The following is a 22,535-nucleotide window of genomic DNA, read 5'->3' as shown; positions in this document are numbered from 1 at the left end:
TCTCTCTCTCTCTGTCTCTCCAACTGCCTTTCCCTCTCTGGTTGACTAACAGGAAGCAGAGAGTGGGGATAAATGAGTGCTATTCTGGCTGGCAATCAGTCACTAGTGGTGTGCCTCAGGGATCGGTGTTGGGACCACAATTATTTACAATTTATATCGATGATTTAGAGTTGGGGACCACGTGTAGGGTGTTAAAGTTTGCAGATGACACTAAGATGAGTGGCAGAGCAAAGTGTGCAGATGACTGTGAAACTTTGCAGAGGAACATAGATACATTGAGTGAGTGGGCAAAGGTCTGGCAGATGGAATACAATGTTAATAAATGTGAAGTTATTCATTTCGGTAGGAGTAACAGTAAAAAGGATTATTACTTGAATGGTAAAAAGTTGCAGCATGCTGCTATGCAGAGGGACCTGGGTGTCCTTGTGCATGAATCGCAAAAGGTTGGTCTGCAGGTACAGCAAGTAATTAGGAAGGCAAATGGAATTTTGTCCTTCATTGCTAAAGGGATTGAGTTTAAAAGCAGAGAGGTTATGTTGCAGCTGTATAAGGTACTGGTGAGGCCGCACCTGGAGTACTGTGTGCAGTTTTGGTCTCCTTACTTGAGAAAGGATGTACTGGCACTGGAGAGGGTGCAGAGGAGGTTCACTCGGTTGATTCCGGAGTTGAGGGGGTTGGCTTATGAGGAGAGACTGAGTAGATTGGGATTAGATTCATTGGAGTTCAGAAGAATGAGGGGGGATCTCATAGAAACTGAAATTGAAATATTATAGAAATTGAAATATTCTTCTGTCACTCTCTGTCCCTTGGGCAGTCTGTTTGTGTGTGTGTCTGTGCATGTCGGTCTCTGTGTCTGTGTGTGTCTGTGTGTCTGTGCATGTCAGTCTCTGTGTGTCTGTGTGTCTGTGCATGTCGGTCTCTGTGTGTCTGTGTGTGTGGTTCAGTGTGTGTGGGTGTGTGTCTGGCTGTCTGTGTCGATGCCTGTTTCTCTCTCCTCTCTCAGAACCTCAGTAAAACTCCACATACATCAATTTGCTATTTTAATTTGGCTGCTTTTGGTGATACCACAACTGCAGAGGGTGCACTTCCTTCTGCAGGCTGGTAGGAAACCCATATCCCGCTCTTTAACGGCATATTCTGTCTGCTTTGTATACTAAATTGATGAATCCCTAATAATTGATCAAATCTGACATTGATTACTGTTTGAAAGTCTCCAGGTTTACTTTCCTCCCAGGGCTGATTAAAAGTTCGAGTTTCCCTCAGTGTTTTGGAAATATCAAACCCTGATCCCACACCCAGTAAAGTATTTTACATGATGGGACGCTGCAAATGTTGTTATACTCAGTGCGCACGGTCCCTTCATGTTGTAATAAGATCTTATAATCTCTATTCAGATAACTCTCATGCCACAGGGGCAAAATTTCACTGGGTCAACATTCTGACCAAACACTAAAACATTACAGAAAGCGAGGCTCACAAATTTAACAAAAGTTTCCTTTTCTGTTTCTCGCTGGTCTGTTCTGATTTTCTGTTGGGTGACATCAGCCTAGATTTTGTGTTCAGACCTGAACCCACAAACGTATAACTCAGAGGCAGGATTATTACCCACAGAGCCACAGCTGGCTCCAATGTTCCCAGAAAATTTAGTTGTTGTGCACGGCAATTTTTTTTTGACCCATGTGCAGTCCCTTTATATTTTTAAGAATCTTCGAAGACGTGTGTTATTTATCACGGAACAGGACCTGCGTGGTACCTTCCAGGCTGCTGCACACAGCTTTGCAGGAACACTGACCGACACTCTCCATCCCAATCTCTTCCTCTCTGGTAATCTCTCCCCATTGCCATCCTTCCCTCTCCCTGTTCTTCCCTCTCTATATCTATCCCTGTCTTTCTCACTGTTACTCTCTCCATCTGGATGGAGGAGGAGAAAGAGAGGCATATATAGAGGCTGCTTTACTCGGTATCTAACCCCACACTGTACCTGTCCTGCGAGTGTTTTATAGAACAGAGAGGACAGAGATTTGCTCTGTAGATAACTCCATTCTGTACTTGGCTTGGCAGCATTTGAAGGGACAGTTTAGATGGAGCTTTACTCTGTGTCCCTGGAATTTTGAAGTGTAAGGGGTGTTTAGTTTAGTTTAGTTTAGAGATTCAGCACTGAAACAGGCCCTTCGGCCCACCGAGTCTGTGCCGACCATCAACCACCCATTTATACTAATCCTGCACTAATTCCATATTCCGACCACATCCCCACCTGTCCCCATATTTCCCTACCACCTACCTATACTAGGGGCAATTGCTAATGGCCAATTTACCTATCAACCTGCAAGTCTTTGGCATGTGGGAGGAAACCGGAGCACCCGGTGGAAACCCACGCAGACACAGGGAGAACTTGCAAACTCCACACAGGCAGTACCCAGAATTGAACCCGGGTCGCTGGAGCTGTGAGGCTGCGGTGCTAACCACTGTGCCACTGTGCTGGGTGAATTGATCAAAGTTTACAAGACAATACTGGAAACTGATGGGGTAGATAGAGAGAAACTCTTCTCACTGGTTGGAGGAGTCTCGGACGAGGGGCACAGTCGAAAAATCGAACATTAGTCGAAGACCCTTTCAAGGGTGAAATTTATTAACACTTCTACACACAAAGGATGGTGGAATTTTGGAATTGTCTTCCACAAATGACCCCTCCCTATCTCTGCAATATCCTCCAGCTCCACAATCCACCAATATCTGCCATCCTCTAATTCTGGCCTCTTGAACATCCCCAATTTGAATCGTTCCACCATTGGTGGCCGTGCCTTCAAGCTGCCAAGGCCCTAACTCTGGAATTCCTTTCCCAAACCTCACCATCTCACTAACTCTCTTACCTCTTTGAGGATTCTCCCTCAAACCAACCTCTGACCAAGTTTTTGGTCATCTGGTCTAATATCTCCTGAAGTGACTCAGTGTCAAATTTTTATTTTCTTGATTCATTTGTTGGATGTGTGCGTTAGTGGCCAGGACAGCATTTATTGCCCATTCATAATTGCCCTTGAGAAGGTGGTGTTGAGCCTCCTTCTTGAACCGCTGCAGTCTGTGTGGGGTAGGTACACCCACAGTGCTGTTTGGAAGGGAGATCCAGGATTTTGACCCAGTCACAGTGAAGGAATGGTGATATAGTTCCAAGTCAGGATGGTGAGTGACTTCAGGGAAACTTGAAGATGGTGGTGTTCCCATACGTGTTTCCTGTTGTTTGCTCTCTCTCCCCCTCCTTCTTTCTAGACCTCCCTGTCCTCCTGTCCCTCTGTGTTATGAGAACCTAAGAACAGAAGGAAGTGGGTGCAGGAACAGAGAGACCTGGGGATGTCTGTGCACAAACTGAAGGTGGCAGAGCTAGTTGAGAAAGTGGTTAAAAGGCATATGGGATCCTAGGCTTTGTAAATGGAGGCTGAGAGTATAAAAGCAAGGAGGTTATGATGAAGCTTTATAAAACACTGCTTCATCCTCAACTAGTATTGTGTCCAATTCTGGACACCGTACTTTCGGAAGGATGTGTGGGCTTTAGAGAGGATGCAGAAAAGATTCACGAGCAAGGTTCCAGGGATGAGGGACTTCAGTTACCTGGATAGATTGGAGAAACTGGTGTTGTTCTCCATAGAGAAGAGAAACTTGAGATTAGATTTGACAGAGGTGTTCAAAATCATGAGGGGTCCTGACAGAGTAGATGTCGGAGTAGGAATGCAGCACATAGGACATTCCAGACCCATTTCTGTTCAGTGTTTACTGAAACAAGTGAATTGACCATTTAATATTTTTAACCTGCTTAACCCTTGTGTTCCCACAAAGAGCAAGCTAGCAAATTCAACAGTGGTCACTTTGACTTCATCCCATCGTGTCTTATGTACATTCTGACAGGATTGCAGGTATAACTGTAGTCATAAAATTCAGCTGAAAATTGATCAGTTACATTGTTATTTCAGTCCATATTTACAGTACACACGGTACCTTACTGTTGTAATCAAGTCATATAGTGTCTATTCATCCCACTGGGGCAAAATGTCACTGGCTCAACATTCTCACCAAATACTAAAGCATTCCACAATGCAAGACTCACAAATTCAACACAAGTTTCCTTTTCTGAGTCTCGCTGGTCTGTTCTGATTCTCTGAGGGATTACTGATGCTTATCCTCCACATGAGCAGTCGTCCTAATCCCGTGTGCCTGTCCTGCTCCCAAACCCGGCATCCACTTATGTTAAGGCAAGTGATACAGGAGCGTCTCAGTGACTGAGGCAGGTGAGTCTTGAGGCTGAGCCAGGGACAGTGAGTGACCCGGGTTAATCCGACACTCCAGGGAATGTTTAAACGGAGCTTTACTCTGTATCTAACCCGTGCTGTACCTTCTCTGAGAGTGTTTGATGGGGCAGTGCAGACGAGGAGAGTTATTCCTTACCCATTTTAAATATAGAGAAGTGAAAATCCAAGAGATTGTTTTAAGTGTGATGAGGGTTTCTGCCTCTACCATCCTTTAGAGTCATAGAGAGATACAGCACTTATACAGGCCCTTCGGCCCACCCAGTCTGTGCCGGCCATCAACCACCCATTTTATACTAATCCTTTCAGGCAGTGAGTTCCAGACACCCACCAGCCACTGGGTGAAGAAACTATTGTTGTGTTTCGTTCAGTTAAGTTTGATGTCAATGTTTCCCCAGGATGTTGACGCTGGGTGATTCAGTGATGGGATAATGCTTTGAATGTCAAGGGGAGGTGGTTGGATTCTCTCTTGTTGCAGATGGTCATTGCCTGGCACTTGTGTGACGTGAATGTTACTTGTCACTGGTCGGCCCAAACCTGAATGTTGTCTGGGTCTTGGTGCATGTGGCTCTGGATTGCTTCATTATCTGAGGCAAAATACTGTGGATGCTGGAAATCTGGAAAGCATCGAGCTGAATCACTAACTCTGTTTCTCTCTCCACAGATGCTGCTTGACCTGCTCAGTATTTAAAGCACTTTCTGCTGGGATCTCAGCTGAAGATGGTTGGGCTGAGGACACTACCCTGATAAACTCCTGCAATGAAGGCCTGGGACTGAGATGATTGACCTCCAACAACCAAAACCATCTTCCTTTGTGCTCGGTATGATTCCAACTAGTGGAGAGATTTCCCCCGATTCCCACTGACTTCAGTTTTACTCGGGCTCCTCGATGTCACACTCGGTCAAACGCTGCCTTGATGTTCAGGTCAGTCTCTCTTCCCAGTAGCAGACAGGAGTGAATCATTCCCTTTGACCCGTTGTGTACTGAAAATGCTCTGCTTCTTCACAGCCTGATACAGGACTGTACACGGCCGATTAATGTAGCCCATCAAACACTCCCAGAGCAGGTTCAGCACAGCTTAGGAATAGAGTACAGTTCCTTCAACATTCTCTCTCTGTCTCTCCCTCCTGCTATCTCTGACATAAGGAGAGAGACAGAGGGAGAGAGGGTTAGATATGAAGGCAGAGAGAGTGCTGTAGAGAGGGACAAATTTGGAGAGAGAGAGGTTGTTGAGGTGGATGAAAAGGATAATGTAAGATATATTAATTTGATGTAATCCTTCACTGCTGTGGACACAAACAAATTAGAGATAGATATGGAGAGAAAAAAACATCGGGAGAGGGGGAAATGTAGATGAAGTTGGGGCCCAGGCGTATACGTTTGATGATCCAGAAGGAACAGTCTCCATTTTAAACATCCAGCAAGCTATTCCAGTGTGGGAGCCATCACACCCAAACAGGCATAGACACACACACAAACACACAGAAATACCCACACAATGATATTGGTTGTGCAAATTTCATGCTGGCTTATTGGTTAATTTTTAAATCTGTGATTGATAGATTCTTGTTAACCAAAGGTATTAAGAGATAAGGGGCAAAGGCAGGATATATGGTGTAAGTTACATCACAGATCAGCCAAGATCTCATTGGATGCCGGAACAGAGTTGTGAATTGCATCCTCCTCTTCCAATATACCCTGTTAAATATCCTTCTTTCTCTGTCAGTCACCCTGTCAGTCTATGTCTCTCTGTTTCTCTCTCTCTGTCTCTATCGGACAGTGTAGAGTGAGATTCACTCTGTATCCACCCCATGATGTTCCTGCCCTGGGAGTGTGTGATGGGACAGTGCAGAGGGAAATTTACTCTGTGTCAAACCCAACATTGTGCTTAGCTTGGGAATATTTAATGGGACAGTGTAGCTGGAGAATTACCCTGTATCCCTGGAATGTTGAAGGCTCAGGTGTGATTTGATGATTGTTTTCAAGGTAATAAGGGAAACTGATGGGGTAGACAGAGAGTAACAATTCCCACTGGCTGCAGAGTCTAGAACATGGGGGCATAGTCTAAAAATATAAACCGAGTCTAAAAACCTTTCAGGAGTGAAATGAAGAAACACTTCAACACACCAGGTGTGGTATCAGTTTGGAACTCTCTTCCACAAACAGCAATTGATGCTGAGACACTTGTTAATTTTTAAATCTGAGTTTGATAGATTTTTATGAAACCTCTCTGTCACTCCCTCTCTCTTCTCCCATCTCTGCCTCTCTCTGTCTCTCCATCTGCCTTTCCATCTCTGTTGCTCTCACTCTCTCCTTCTCTCTCTGTCTCTCTCTCTCTCTCTGTCTCTCCATCAGTCTCCCCACCCATCACTCCCTCTCTCTCCTCCTATCTCTGCTTCTCTCTCTATCCCTCCATCTGTCCGTCCCTCCCTGTCACTCCACATCTCTCTGTCTCTCACTCTGTCCCTCCATCTGTTTTTCCCTCCCTCTGTCACTCCCTCTCTCTCCTTCTATCTCTCTCGCTCTGTCGCTCTATCCCTCCATCTATCCTTCCCTCCCTGTCACTCCATCTCTCTCCTTCTCTCTTTGTCTTTATCTCCAGCTCTCCATCTGTCTTTCCCTTCCTGTCGCTCCCTCTCTCTCCTTCCATCTCTGTCTCTGCATCTCTCTCTGCCTCTCTCTCTGCCTCTCTCTCTGTCTCTCTCTCTTTCCCTCCATCTGCCTTTCCTTCTCTGTCACGCCCACTCTCTCCGTCTTTCTCTGTCTCTCTCTCTCTCTATCCATCCATCTGTCCTTCCCTCCCTGTCACTCCTTCTCTCTCTGTCTCTCTCTCTGTCCCTCCATCTGTCTTTCTCTCCATGACACTCCCTCACTCTCCTTCTATCTCTGTCTTTCTCTCTGTCTCTCCATCTGTCTTTCCCTCTCTGTCTCTCCGTCTCTCTTCTTCTATCACTGTCTCTGCCTCTCTCCTTCTCTCTCAGTCTCTGCCTCTCTCTATCCCTCCATCTGTCCTTCCCTCCCTGTCACTCCATCTCTCTCCTTCTCTCTCTCTCTCTGTCCCTCCATCTGTCTTCCACCCCCCATCACTCCCTCTCTCTCCGTCTCTCTCTCGATCCCTCCATCTGACCTTCCCTCTCTGTCTCTCCATCTCTCTCCTTCTCTCTCTGTCTCTCACTTTGTCCCTCCATCTGTCTTTCCCTCTCTGTCTCTCCCTCTCTCTCCTTCTATCTCTGTCTGTCCATCTGTCTTTCCCTCTCTGTCTCTCCCTCTCTCTCCTACTCTCTGTCTCTGCCTCTCTCTCTGTCTCTGTCTCTCCATTTGTCTTTCCCTCACTTGCACTCCCTGTCTCTCTCCTTCTATCTCTGTCTCTCTCTTTGTCCCTCCATCTGTCTTTCCCACTCTGTCACCCTCTCTCTCCTTCTCTCTCTCTCTGTCCCTCCATCTGTCTTTCCCTCCCTGTCAATCCCTCTCTTTCCTTACATCTCTGCCTCACTCTCTCTGTCCCTCCATCTGTCTTTCTCTCTCTGGCTCTCTGTCTCTCTTCTTCTCTCACTGTCTCTGCCTCTCTCTCTGTCCCTCCATCTGTCTTTCCCTCCCTGTCACTATATCTCGCTCCTTCTCTCTCTGTCTCTCTCTCTGTCCCTCCATCTGTCTTTCCCTCTCTGGCTCTCTGTCTCTCTCCTTCTCTCACTGTCTCTGCCTCTCTCTCTGTCCCTCCATCTGTCTTTCCCTCCCTGTCACTCGATCTCGCTCCCTCTCTCTTTGTCTCACACTCTGTACCTCCATCTGTCTTTCCCTCCCTCTCACTCCTTCTCTCTCTGTCTCTCTCTCTGCTATCACTGACACTAGGAGAGCGACAGAGGGAGGGAGGGTTAGATATGACGGCATCGAGAGGGTTGCAGTGAGGGACAAACGTGGAGAGAAAGAGATTGTTGAGGTGGATGAAGAGGATAATGTAAGATATATTAATGTGATGAAATCCTTCACTGCTGTGTACACAAACATATAAGAGATAGGTATGGAGAGAAAACGAACATCGGGAGAGGGAGGAATGCTGATGAAGTTGGGGCCCAGGCGGACACTTTTGATGATCCAGAAAGAATAGCCTCCATTTTAAATATTCAGCCAGCTATTCCACTGTGGGAACCATCACACCCTCATGATATTGTTTGTGGAAATTTCATGCTGGCTTATTGGTTAATTTTTAAACCTGTGATTGATAGATTCTTGTTAAACAAATGTATTAAGAGATAAGGGGCAAAGGCAGGATATATGGTGTTAGTTAGATCACAGATCAGCCCTGATCTCACTGAATGCAGGAACAGAGTTGTGAATTGCATCCTCCTCTTCCAATATCCCCTGTTAAATATCCTTCTTTCTCTTTCAGTCACCCTGTCAGTCTCTGTCTCTCTGTTTCTCTCTTTCTGTCTCTCTCTCTGTCTCTATCGGACAGTGTAGAGTGAGATTCACTCTGTATCCACCCCATGATGTTCCTGTCCTGGGACTGTTGGATGGGACAGTGTAGAAGGAGCATTACTCTGTATCTAATCCATGCTGTACCTGTCTGGGGAATGTTGATGGGAGAGTGGAAACAGAGAGGTCTGGGACCAGGGTCCTCATGGGGAGGACTTAATGGTGCCTCCTAATTGACCAGTTAGCAATATTGGTGCTCCAGGGATGAAAGGGACATTGGCTGAGAGAGTGGACAATGGTTGTTTCAGACTGGAGGGAGGTATACAGTGGAGGTTTATATTAGGACCACTGATCTTTTTGATATATACTAATGACTTGGACTTGTGTTTGCAGGGCATAACTTCAATGTTAGCCAATGTTTGTGACATCTGCAATGTAATAAACCGGGAAGGGACTAGTAGCAGACTTCAGGAGGATAGAGGCAGTCTGGTGAAATGGAACACACAAGAACAAATGAATTAGGAGCAGGAGTAGGCCATTCGGCCCCTCGAGCCTGCTCTGCCATTCAATGGCTGATCTGATTGTGAACTCAACTCCACTTTCCTGTCTGTGTCCCATAACCCTTGACTCCCTAATTGATCAAAAATCTATCGAACTCAGCCTTGAATATATTCAATGATCCAGCCTCCACTGCTCTCTGGGGAAGAGAATTCCACAGACTGACCCCCCTCTGAGAGAAACACATTTCTCCTCAGCTCAGTTTTAAATGGAACGACCCTAATTTTTAAACTGTGTCCCCTCGTTCTAGTCTCCCCAACAAGGGGAAACATCCTCTCAGCATCCACCCTGTCCAGTCCCCTCGGGACCTGAGATGTTTCACTCAGATCACCTCTCATTCTTCTAAACTCCAGTGGGTATAGACCCAACCTGTTCAACCTTTCCTCATAAGATAATCCCTTCATCCCAGGAATCAGCCCAGTGAACCTTCTCTGAACTACTTCGAATGCAATTATAGAATTTCTTCAGTAAGGAGACCAAAAGTGTCCACAATCCTGCAGACGTCGTCTAACTTATGCCCTGTACAGCTGTAACAACACTTCCCTACTTTGATATTCTATTCACCTTGCAATAAACAACAACATTCCATTTGCCTTCCTAATCACTCGCTGTAGCTACACGGTAACATTTTGTGATTCATGTACCAGGACACCCAGATCCCTCTGTACCGTACAGTTCTGCAGTCTCTCTCCATTTCAATAATATACTGATTTTTATTCTTCCTGCTAAAGTGGACAAGCTCACATTTTCCCACATTGTACTCCATCTGACAATTTTTTGCTCACTCACTTAACCTCTGGAAATCTCTTTGTAGACACTTTATGTCCTCTTGACAGCTTACTATCCAACCTATCATTGGACAGACACAGGGCAGGTTAACTTCAATGCTGAGAAATGTGAAGTGATGCATTTTGGAAGGAAGACTGAGTGATATAAACTAAATGGTACAATGTTAAAATGGGTGCAGGGACAGAGAGATCTGGAATTTCATTTGTGTCACTTTTTCAATCTGAAAGATTCAATTTGGGGCTTGGAATCTGGGAGTTGAATTTAGCTTCATCCTGAAAAGTGTTAGCAAACGTGTTGGGAAATGTGTCAAAAGCTGTTTCCATTCAGACATTCCTGCATTGTGGAAGTGTGAACTATCTTTGCAGAGACAGGAAATAGAGTTGTTTGAATGGACCTGCAGGTTTTAGTTGATGCAATAAGGTGAGAATTTGAATTGTGTCCCTTCCAGATACACAGAATTGAAGGTATTTACAGAACACCACATGAAGTAGTTTACCAATGTCTGACAAACTTCAAAGACTTCAAACACATGGAAGAAGAGGAGAAGGGAACAATATACAAAACCTCAGTCAGTCAGAAAACAGCAGGAGGAAAATGAATCTCTTTTTATGGGTTTTAATTTGAAGGCCTGAGCTGATGATTGAAAAAGTAGGAGTTCAAATCCCACGCTGGGCTGTTGTGAATTTGAATTCTCTTTTTTCTAAAAATAAGCATAAATCTGGAATTAAAAAACCTCTGGGATGGAATGATTCACTCCTGTCTACTAGTGCAAAGCCCGTGTGTGTCTCAGTTTTGCTGTATTTATTAACGATTTAAGATGATGGGGTGGAATGCAACATACCCAAGTTTACCAATGACACAAAAATAGGCAGCATTGTAAGCAGTGTAGCTGGAAGCAGAACAATGCAAAGAGATATCTGAAGTGAATGCTTAAAACTGTGGTAGATAGATTTCCATGTCAGTAAAAAAGACCAGAACAGAGTACTTTATAAATGGTGAAAAGATAGAAACACTGGAGGTTCAAAGAGACTTGAGGGGTCCATGTCCATTTGAGTGCAGTGTAGATTTACCAGAATGATAACTGGACTCCAAGGGTTAAATTACGAGGTGATATTACACAAAATGGGGATTTATTCCCTGGAATTTAGGAGGATCAAGGTGATTTGATCAAAGTTGTTGAGATATTAAGGGGAACTGATGGGGTCATTTGAGAGGAACTATTTCGGCAGCTTTGGAATATAGGGACAGGATTAGCCCATTCAGCCCATCGAGCCTGCTCCGCCATTCAATACTATCATGGCTGATCATCCACTTCAATGTGTTTTTCCCAGACTATCCTCATATCCCTTTAGGTCATTGGTATTCAGCAATCTGTCAATCTCTGCTTTAAACATACTCAATGACTGAGCTTCCACAGCCCTCTGGGATAGAGAATTCCTAAGATTCACAACCCTCTGAGTAATGACATTTCTCCTCATCTCTGTCCCAAGTGGCTTCCCCCTTATTTTGAAATTGTGTCCCCTGGTTCTAGACTCCTCAAACAGGAGAAACATCTTACCTACATCTACCCTGTCTATCTATAACGTTACCCCAGGGTCTCCACACAGCCTGTCTCCCCGTCCCCCTGCTTCTAAAGTGTCTCAGGGACTCCTGGCACTTTCTATCTCTCTGCTTCTGTCTCTATCCCTCACTATCTCTCTGTTCTCTCTCCATTTCTATCTCTCCCTATCTCTCTGTTACTCTACCTCTGTTCCTCTCTCTCTGTCTATCACTCTCTCCCACCATGTTGGTTATCATTGAGGGCTGAGTTAAATCACAGACAAAATAAACACTTCACCTGTCTGCCCCGGAATAAATAGCAAAATGTGTGGCTATTTTATGTCTGTATTCAGACATGATCACAGTGATGTAGACAGCAAAATATATTATATGATGGGATGCTGCAAATCGATTTACACGAGTACTGTCGGAAAAACAACTTAAAAAGAATTATTCACAAGTCTAGTCCAACTCAACGACAGATATGATCCGATAAGGTAATAAATGCCAAAAGTCTGGAGTTTTTTGGAGTACGTTAAGCTTTACTCTGTCTGGCTTTCAGAAATTAAACATTACACATGCACTGCGAGATTAAAGATTATACATAGGTTAGGTTACATAGAATTTTGGAAGGACTAACAAGGCTAGGGAATATCCAATGAATGGTAGGATCATAGGAAGTACCGAGTGTCAGAGGGATCTTGGTGTACTTGTCCATAGATCACTGAAGGCTGCAGCGCGGGTAGACAAGGTGGTTAGGAAGGTATATGGGATACTTGCCTTTATTAGTTGAGGCATAGAATATAAGAACAGGGAGGTTATGATGGAGCTGTATAAAACACTGGTTAGGCCACAGCTGGAGTACTGTGTACAGTTCTGGGCACCACACTATAGGAAGGATGTGATTGCACTGGAGAGGATGCAGAGGAGATTGACCAGGATGTTGCCTGGGCTGGAGCATTTCAGCTATGAAGAGAGACTGAAAAGGCTGGAGTTGTTTTCCTTAGAGCAGAGAAGGCTGAGGGGGGACCTGATTGAGGTGTACAAAATTATGAGGGGCATTGATAGGTTAGATAGGAAGAAACTTTTTCCCTTAGCGGAGGGGTCAATAACCAGGGGGCATAGATTGAAGGCAAGGGGCAGGAGGTTTAGAGGGGATTTGAGGAAAAGATTTTTCTCCTGGAAGGTTATTGGGTGATTTGATGAAGGTTTACAAAATAATAAGGGAAACTGATAGGCTGGACTGAGAGTAAATATTCCCTTTGGCTGCAGAGTCAGGAACTTGGGGCATAGTCAAAAAATATAAACAGTGGCCACTTTGACTTCATCCCATCGTGTCGTATGTACATTCTCACATATAGCAGGTATAGCAGCACATATATAACAGGATTGCAGGTATAACTGTAGTTATAGTATTCAGCTGAAAATTGATCAGTTACATTGTTATTTCAGTCCATATTTACAGTACACACGGTACCTTACTGTTGTAATCAAGTCATATAGTGTCTATTCATCCCACTGGGGCAAAATGTCACTGGCTCAACATTCTCACCAAATACTAAAGCATTCCACAATGCAAGACTCACAAATTCAACACAAGATTCCTTTTCTGAGTCTCGCTGGTCTGTTCTGATTCTCTGAGGGATTACTGATGCTTATCCTCCACATGAGCAATTGTCCTAATCCCGTGTGCCTGTCCTGCTCCCAAACCCGGCATCCACTTACATTAAGGCAAGTGATACAGGAGCGTCTCAGTGACTGAGGCAGGTGAGTCTTGAGGCTGAGCCGGGCACAGTGAGTGACCCGGGTTAATCCGAAACTCCAGGGAATGTTTAAATGGAGCTTTACTCTCTATCTAAGCCATGCTGCACCTTCTCTGAGATTGTTCGATGGGGCAGTGCAGACGAGGAGCGTTATTCCTTACCCATGTTAAATATAGAGAAGTGAATATCCAAGAGATTGTTTTCAGTGTGATGAGGGTTTCTGCCTCTACCATCCTTTAGAGTCATCGAGAGATACAGCACTTATACAGGCCCTTCGGCCCACCCAGTCTGTGCCGGCCATCAACCACCCATTTTATACTAATCCTTTCAGGCAGTGAGTTCCAGACACCCACCAGCCACTGGGTGAAGAAACTATTGATGTGTTTCGTTCTGTTAAGTTTGATGTCAATGTTTCCCCAGGATGTTGACGCTGGGGGATTCAGTGATGGGATAATGCTTTGAATGTCAAGGGGAGGTGGTTGGAATCTCTCTTGTTGCAGATGGTCATTGCCTGGCACTTGTGTGACGTGAATGTTACTTGTCACTGGTCGGCCCAAGCCTGAATGTTGTCCGGGTCTTGGTGCATGTGGCTCTGGATTGCTTCATTATCTGAGGCAAAATACTGTGGATGCTGGAAATCTGGAAAGCATCGAGCTGAATCACTAACTCTGTTTCTCTCCACAGATGCTGCCTGACCTGCTCAGTATTTCCAGTATTCTCTCCTGGGATCTCAGCTGAAGATGGTTGAGCCTCGGACACTACCCTGAGGAACTCCTGCAGTGATGTCCTGGGACTGAGATGATTGACCTCCAACAACCACAACCATCTTCCTTTGTGCTCGGTATGACTCCAACCAGCGGATTCCCACTGACTTCAGTTTTACTCGGACTCCTCGATGTCACACTCGGTCAAACGCTGCCTTGATGTTAAGGTCAGTCTCTCTTCCCAGTAGCAGACAGGAGTGAATCGTTCCCTTTGACCCGTTGTACACTGAACAAGCTGTGTTTCTTCACAGCCTGATACAGGACTGTACACGGCCGATTAATGTAGCCCATCAAACACTCCCAGAGCAGGTTCAGCACAGCTTAGGAACAGAGTACAGTTCCTTCAACATTCTCTCTCTGTCTCTCCCTCCTGCTATCTCTGACACGAGGAGAGAGACAGAGGGAGAGAGGGTTAGATATGCAGACAGAGAGAGTGTTGTGGAGAGGGACAAGGTTGGAGAGAGAGAGATTGCGGGGTCGATTGAAAGGGAGAATGTAAGAGAAATTAATTTGATGTAATCCTTCACTGCTGTGTGCACAAACATTTAAGAGATAGGTATGGAGACAGAAACATCGGGAGAGATCTCTTTTTCTCTCTCTGTCTCTCCATTTGTCTTTCCCTCTCTGTCACTCCCACTCTCTCCTTCCCTCTCTGTCTGTCTCACTGTCCCTCCATCTGTCTTTCCCTCTGTCTCTCCCACTCTCTCCTTCTATCTCTGTCTCTCTCTCTGTCCCTCCATTTGTCTTTCCCTCTCTGTCTCTCCCACTCTCTCCTTCTATCTCTGTGTCTCTATCTGTCTCTCCATCTGTATTTCCCTCCCTGTCACTCCCTCTCTATCCTTCCATCGCTGCCTCTCTCTCTCTCTCTGTCCCTCCATCTGTCATTCCCTCTCTGTCTTTTCCACACTATCCTTCTCTCTCTGTCTTTCTCTCTCTGTCTCTCCATCAGTCTCCCACCCCCCCACTACGTCACTCCCAATCTCTCCTTCTATCTCTGTCTCTCTCTCTGTCCCTCCATCAGTCTTTCCCACCCTGACACTCCCTCTCTCTCCTTCTCTCTCTGTCTCACACTCTGTCCCTCCATCTGTCTTTCTCTCCCTGTCACTCCCTCTCTCTCCTTCCAAATGTGCCTCCCTCTCTCTGTCTCACCATCTGTCTTTCCCCCTGTCACTCCCTCTCCCTCCTTCTATCCCTGCCTCTCACTCTGTCCCTCTCTCTGTCCCTCCATCTGTCTTTCCCTCTCTGTCACTCCCTCTCTCTCCTTCTGCCTCTGTTTTTCTCCCATCACTCCATCTATCCATCCCTCCCTGTCACTCCATCTCTCTCCTTCTCTCTGTGTCTCAAACTCTGTCCCTCCATTTGTCTTTCCCATCCTGACACTCCCTCTCTCTCCATCTCTGCCACTCTCTCTGTCTCTCTCTCTGTCCCTCCATCTGTCTTTCCCTCTCTGTCACTCCTTCTCTCTCTGTCTCTCACTTTGTCCCTCCATATGTCTTTCCATTCCTGACACTCCCTCTCTCTCCTTCTATCCTTGTTTCTGCCACTTTCTCTGTCTCTCTCTCTGTCCCTCCTTCTGTCTTTCACTCTCTGTCTCTCCCTCTCTCTCCTTATATCTCTGTCTCTCTCTTTATCCCTCCATTTGTCCTTCCCTCCATGTCACTCCATCTCTCTCCTTCTCACTCTGTGTCTCACCTTGTCCCACCATCTGTCTTTCCCTTCCTGACACCCCCTCTCTCTCCTTCTCTCTCTGTCTCACACTCTGTCCCTGCATCTGTCTTTCTCTCCCTGTCACTCCCTCTCTCTCCTTCTATCCCTGCCTCTCACTCTGTCCCTCTCTCTGTCCCTGCATCTGTCTTTCCCTCTCTGTCACTCCCTCTCTCTCCTTCTCTCTGTGTCTCTCACTCTGTCCCTCCATTTGTCTTTCCCTTCCTGTCACTCCATCTCTCTCTCCGTCTCTGCCACTCTTTCTGTCTCTCTCTCTGTCCCTCCATCGGTCTTTCCCTCTCTGTCTCTCTGTCTTTATGCTTCTATCTCTGTCTCTGCCTCTCTCACGGTCTCTGTCTGTAACTCCATCTGTCTTTCCCTCTCTGTCACTCCCTCTCTCTCCTTCTATCTCTGTCTCTCTCTCTGTCTCTCCATCTGTATTTCCCTCCCTGTCACTCCCTCTCTATCCTTCCATCGCTGCCTCTCTGTCTCTCTGTCTCTCTCTCTGTCTCTCCATCTGTCTTTCCCTCTCGGTCACTCCCTCTCTCTCCTTCTATCTCTGTCTCGCTCTCTGTTCCTCCAACTGTCTTTCCCTCTTTGCCAATCCCTCTCTCCTTCTCTCTGTCTCTCCCTCTCTCTCCTTCTCTCTCTCTCGGTCCCTCCATCTGTATCCACCCCCCCTCCCCCACCATCTGTCACTCCCTCTCTCTCCTTCTATCTATGTCTCTCGCTCTCTATCCCTCCATCTATCCTTCCCTCTCTGTCACTCCATCTCTCTCCTTCTCTCCCTTTCTTTCTCTCTCTGTCTTTCCATCTGTCTTTCTCTCCCTGTCACTCCCTCTCTCTCCGTCCATATCTGCCTCTCTCTATCTCTGTCTCTCCATCTGTCTTTCCCTCTCTCTGTCTGTCCATCTCTCTCCTTCTATCTCTGTCTCTCTCTCTCTCTCCATCTGTCTTTCCCTTCCTCTCACCGTCTCTCTCTCCTTCCATCTCTGCCTCTCTCTGTCTCTCTATCTGTCTTTCCCTCTCTGTCACTCCCTCTATGTCCTTCTATCTCTCTCTCTATCCCTCCATCTGTCCTTTTCTCCCTGTCACTCCATCTTTCTCCTTCTCTCTCTGTCTCTGAGTCTGTCCCTCTATCTGTCATTGCCTCCCTGACACTCCCTCTCTCTCCTTCTATCTCTGTATCTCTCTGTGTCTCTCCATCTGTTTTTCCCTTAGTCAACCCCTCTCTCCTTCTCTGTCTCTCCCTCTCTCTCCTTCTCTCTCACTCTGTCCCTCCATCCATCTTTCCCTCCCTGTCACTCCCTCTCTCTCCTATCTCTATCTTTCTCTCTGTCTTTCCATCTGTATTTCCCTCCCTATCACTCCCTCTCACTCGTTCCATCTCTGCCTCTCTCCCTGTCCCTCCGTCTGTCTTCCCACCCCACCCATCACTCCATCTCTCTCCTTCTATCTCTCAGTCAGACAACAGCAGTAGGAAAATGAATCTCATTTTATGGGTTTTAATTTGAAGGCCTGAGCTGATGATTGAAAAAGCAAGAGTTCAAATCCCACACAGGGCTGTTGTGAATTTGAATTTTTTTTTAAACATTAATGTGGAGTTAAACAGCCTCGAGGTTGGAATGATTCACTCCTGTCTTCTAGTGCAAAGCCCGTGTGTGTCTCAGTTTTGCTGTATTTATTAATGATTTAAGATGATGAAGATAGATGAAGTAGGGCGGCACAGTGGCGCAGTGGTTAGCACCGCAGCCTCACAGCTCCAGGGACCCGGGTTCGATTCCAGGTACTGCCTGTGTTGAGTTTGCAAGTTCTCCCTGTGTCTGCGTGGGTTTTCTCCGGGTGCTCCGGTTTCCTTCCACAAGCCAAAAGACTTGCAGGTTGATAGGTAAATTGGCCATTATAAATTGTCACTAGTGTAGGTAGGTGGTAGGGAAATATAGGGACAGGTGGGGATGTTTGGTAGGAATATGGGATTAGCGTAGGATTAGTATAAATGGGTGGTTGATGTTCGGCACAGACTCGGTGGGCCGAAGGGCCTGTTTCAGTGCTGTATCTCTAATCTAAGAATGTAACATACCCAAGTTTACCAATGACACAAAAATAGGCAGCATTGTAAGCAGTGTAACCGGAAGCAGAACATTACAAAGAGATATTAATATCTTAAATAAATGGGCAAAACTGTGGTAGTTAGATTTCCATGTCAGTAAAAAAAGACTAGAACAGAGTACTTTATAAATGGTGAAAAGATAGAAACACTGGAGGTCCAAAGAGACTTTGGGGGGGTCCTTGTTCATTTGAGTGCAGTGTAGATTTACCAGAATGATAACTGGACTCCAAGGGTTAAATTACGAGGTGATATTACACAAACTAGGTATTTATTGCCTGGAATTTCGGAGGATCAAGGTGATTTGTTCGAAGATGTTGAGATATTAAGGGGAACTGATGGGGTAGTTTGGGAGAAACTATTTCAGCAGCTTGGGAACATAGGAACAGGAGTAGGCCATTCAGCCCATCGAGCCTGCTCTGCCATTCAATACGATCATGGCTGATCATCCACTTCAATGCTTTTTTCCCAGACTGAGTTTCCACAGCCCACTGGAGTAGAGAATTCCAAAGATTCACAACCCTCTGAGCAAAGACATTTCTCCCCATCTCTGACCTAAGTGACTTCCCCCTTATTTTGAAATTGTGTCCCCTGGTTCTAGACTCCTGAACCAAAGGAGACATCTTACCTGCATCTACCCTGTCTATCCCTTTAAGTATTTCGTATGTTTCAATAAGATCACCTCTCATTCTTCTAAACTCCAATGAGTATAGGCCCAACCTGTTCAACCATTCCTCATAAGACAACCCCTTCTTCCCGGGAATCAGCCGAGTGAACCTTCTCTGAACTGGTTCCAATGCATCCAGGCCTGACCATTTATCCACTTTGAAAGTTGCCGAACACCTTCATATTTCCCTCTCACTCTGTTTATCCCATCCAATATTTCACACTCCTCCTCTTTAACTACAATATCTGCATTGTTCCCCCTCTTTTATAAAGATGGAGACAAAGTATTCATTAAGAACCGTGCCCACATCTCCCACCTCCACACACACATTCCCTTTTTGGTCCCTAATACTCTATCCTTAATTATCCTCTTGCTCTTCATTTATTTATGAAACATCTTTGTGATTTCTTTGATTTAATGGTAATATTATTTTCCGGCCATTTCTTTGCTCTCCTAATTTGATTTTTAATTTCACCCTTGTACTTTCTCCACTCATCTCGGCCTCTGTGGTATTGAGCTCTCGGTATCCGACATAAGCTTCCCTCTTGTGCCTTATCGTACTCGGTTTGATCCTTGACATCCAAGGGGATCTAGATTTCGGAGTACCACCCTGTTTGTCTTTGTGTGAACATATTTGACATATACCCACAATACAGGACTGGGCAGATAATGGGGATTGTTACTGAGGTTGTGTTTGGGGATTTTTACTGACATCAGTGTGGATTTTAAAGTGTGTCTCCCCTTCCCTCACATCTAAAGTCTCTCAGTGTTGTTGTTGTGTGTTGACAGCTTTTCCAGTGTCCAGTCCCTTTCAACTTTTAATAAAATCTGTGGAGCACAAAGAAATGTAAAGTTTCTCCCACAAGCTGTTTTGTCCTCCCTCTTTCACTGTCTTTCTCTGTCACTGCCCTATCTCTCTCTCTGTCTCTCTCAGGACTGGGCAGACACTGGGGATTGTTACTGAGGTTCTGTTGGTCATTTTTACTGACATCAGTGTGGATTGTAAAATCTGTGTGTGTGTGTGTGTGTGTGTGTGTGTGTGTGTGTGTGTGTGTGTGTGTGTGTGTGTGTGTGTGTGTGTGTGTGTGTCTGTGTCTGTGTCTGTGTCAGTGTCTGTGTGTCTGTGTCTGTCCCTTTATGTATGTGTCTGTGTGTGTCTGGATGTGTGTGTGTGTGTGAGAGAGAGAGAATATCAGGGTCACCTCGCTCCATCTCTATCTCTCCTTCTCTCTCTATCTCTCCTTCTCTCTCCCTCTCTCAATCCGCCTCTCTCATAGAAACATAGAAAATAGGAGCAGGAGCAGGCCATTCGGCCCTTTGGGCCTGCTCCGTCATTCAATAAAGATCATGACCGATGGTCTAATTCAGTACCCTGTTCCCACTTTCTCCCCATACCCCTTGATCCCTTTGACATTAAGAAATATATCTCTCTCCTCCATGAATATATTTAATGACTTGGCCTCCACTGCCTTCTGCGGTAGAGAATTCCACAGGTTCACCACCCTCTACCCCATCCATCTCTCCCCCTCTATCTCCGTCTCCACCCTCTATCTCCCTCTCCCCCTCTATCTCCCTCTCCCCCTCTATCTCCCAATTCCCCTCTATCTCCCTCTCCCCCTCTACTTCCCTCTCCCCCTCTATCTCCCAATCCCCCTCGATCTCCCTCTCCCGCTCACTCTCCCTCACCCCCCTCTATCTCCCTCACCCCTCTCTATCTCCCTCTCCCCCTCTATTTCCCTCTGCCCCTCTATCTCCCTTTCCCTCTCTATCTCACACATCCCCTCGATCTCACACATCCCCTCGATCTCACTCTTCCCCTCTATCTCACTCTCTCCCTCTATCTGTCTCTCCCCCCTCTATCTCCCTCTCCCCCTCTATCTCCCTCTCTCCCTCTATCTGTCTCTCCCCCCTCTATCTCCCTCTCCCCCTCTATCTCCCTCTCCCCATCTATCTCACTCTCCCCCTCTATCTCCCTCTCCCCCTCGATCTCCCACACCCCCTCTATCTCCCACACCCCCTCTATCTCCCACACCCCCTCTATCTCCCACACCCCCTCTATCTCACACACCCCCTCTATCTGTCTCTCCCTCCACTATCTCACACACCCCCAATATCTCCCTCTCCCCCTCTATCTCACTCTCCCCCTCTATCTCACTCTCCCCCTCTATCTCACTCTCGCCCTCTATCTCACTCTCTCCCTCTATCTGTCTCTCCCCCTCTATCTCCCTCTCTCCCTCTCCCGCTCTCTCTCCCTCTCCCCCCCTATCTCCCTCTCCCCCTCTATCTCCCACTCCCCCTCGATCTGTCTCTCGCCCTCTATCTCACACACCCCCAATATCTCCCTCTCCCCCTATATCTCCCTCTCCCCCCTCTCTCTCCCTCTGCCCCCCTATATCTCCCTCTCCCCGTCTCTCTCCCTCTGCCCCTCTCTCTCCCTCTGCCCCTCTCTCTCCCTCTGCCCCTCTATCTCACTCCCCCCTCTATCTCACTCGTCCCCTCTATCTGTCTCTCCCCCCACTATCTCACATACCCCCAATATCTCCCTCTCCCCCTATATCTCCCTCTGCCCCCTCTCTCTCCCTCTGCCCCCTATATCTCCCTCTCCCCGTCTCTCTCCCTCTGCCCGTCTCTCTCCCTCTGCCCGTCTCTCTCCCTCTGCCCCTCTCTCTCCCTCTGCCCCTCTATCTCACTCTGCCCCTCTATCTCACTCTGCCCCTCTATCTCACTCACCTCCTCTATCTGTCTGTCTCTCCTTCTATCTGTCTGTCTCTCCATCTATCTGTCTGTCTCTCTCCCTCTATCTGTCTCTCTCCATCTATCTGTCTCTCCCCCCTCTATCTCCCTCTCCCCCTCCTCCTGACACTCACTCTCTCTCCATCTACCTCTGTCTCTGCCACTCTCTCTGTCTCTCTCTCTGTCCCTCCTTCTGTCTTTCCCTCTCTATCTCTATGTCATTCTACTTCTATCTCTCTCTCTGTCGCTCTATCTTAATCTCTCTCTCTCTGCCCCTCCATCTGCCTTTTCCTCTCTGTCTCTCCCTCTCTCTCCTTCTATCTGTGTGTCTCTCTCTCTCTGTCTCTCTCTGTCCCTCCATCTGTCTTTCCCTCTCGGTCACTCCCTCTCTCTCCTTCTATCTCTGTCTCACTCTCTGTTCCTCCAAATGTCTTTCCCTCTCTGCCAATCCCTCTCTCCTTCTCTCTGTCTATCCCTCTCTCTCCTTCTCTCTCTCTCAGTCCCTCCATCTGTATCCCCCCCCACCACCTGTCACTCCCTCTCTCTCCTTCTATCTATGTCTCTCGCTCTCTATCCCTCCATCTATCCTTCCCTCTCTGTCACTCCATCTCTCTCCTTCTCACCCTTTCTCTCCCTTACTCTCTCTCTCTGTCTTTCCATCTGTCTTTCTCTCCCTGTCACTCCCTCTCTCTCCGTCCATCTCTGCCTCTCTCTATCTCTGTCTCTCCATCTGTCTTTCCCTCTCTATGTCTGTCCATCGATCTCCTCTCTCTCTCTGTCCCTCCATTTGTCGTTCCCTCTCTGTCACTTCCTCTCTCTCCTTATATCTCTGCCTCTCACTCTCTGTCCCTCCATCTGTCTTTCCCTCTCTGTCTCTCCATCTCTCTCCTTCTATCTCTATCTCTCTCTCTCTCTCTCCATCTGTCTTTCCCTTTCTATCACTCCCTCTCTCACTCCTTCCATCTCTGCCTCTCTCTGTCTCTCCATCTGTCTTGCCCTTTCTGTCACTCCCTCTATGTCCTTCTATCTCTCTCTCTCTCTCTCTCTCTCTATCCCTCCATCAGTCCTTCCCTCCCTGTCACTCCATCATTCTCTCTGTCTCTCAGTCTGTCCCTCTATCTGTCTTAGCCTCCCTGACACTCCCTCTCTCTCCTTCTATCTCTGTATCTCTCTCTGTCTCTCCATCTGTTTTTTCCTCTGTC

Source organism: Heterodontus francisci, unplaced genomic scaffold (genome assembly GCF_036365525.1).
Source record: "Heterodontus francisci isolate sHetFra1 unplaced genomic scaffold, sHetFra1.hap1 HAP1_SCAFFOLD_136, whole genome shotgun sequence".
Lineage (NCBI taxonomy): Eukaryota > Metazoa > Chordata > Chondrichthyes > Heterodontiformes > Heterodontidae > Heterodontus > Heterodontus francisci.
Note: the sequence above shows the minus strand (reverse complement) of the source record.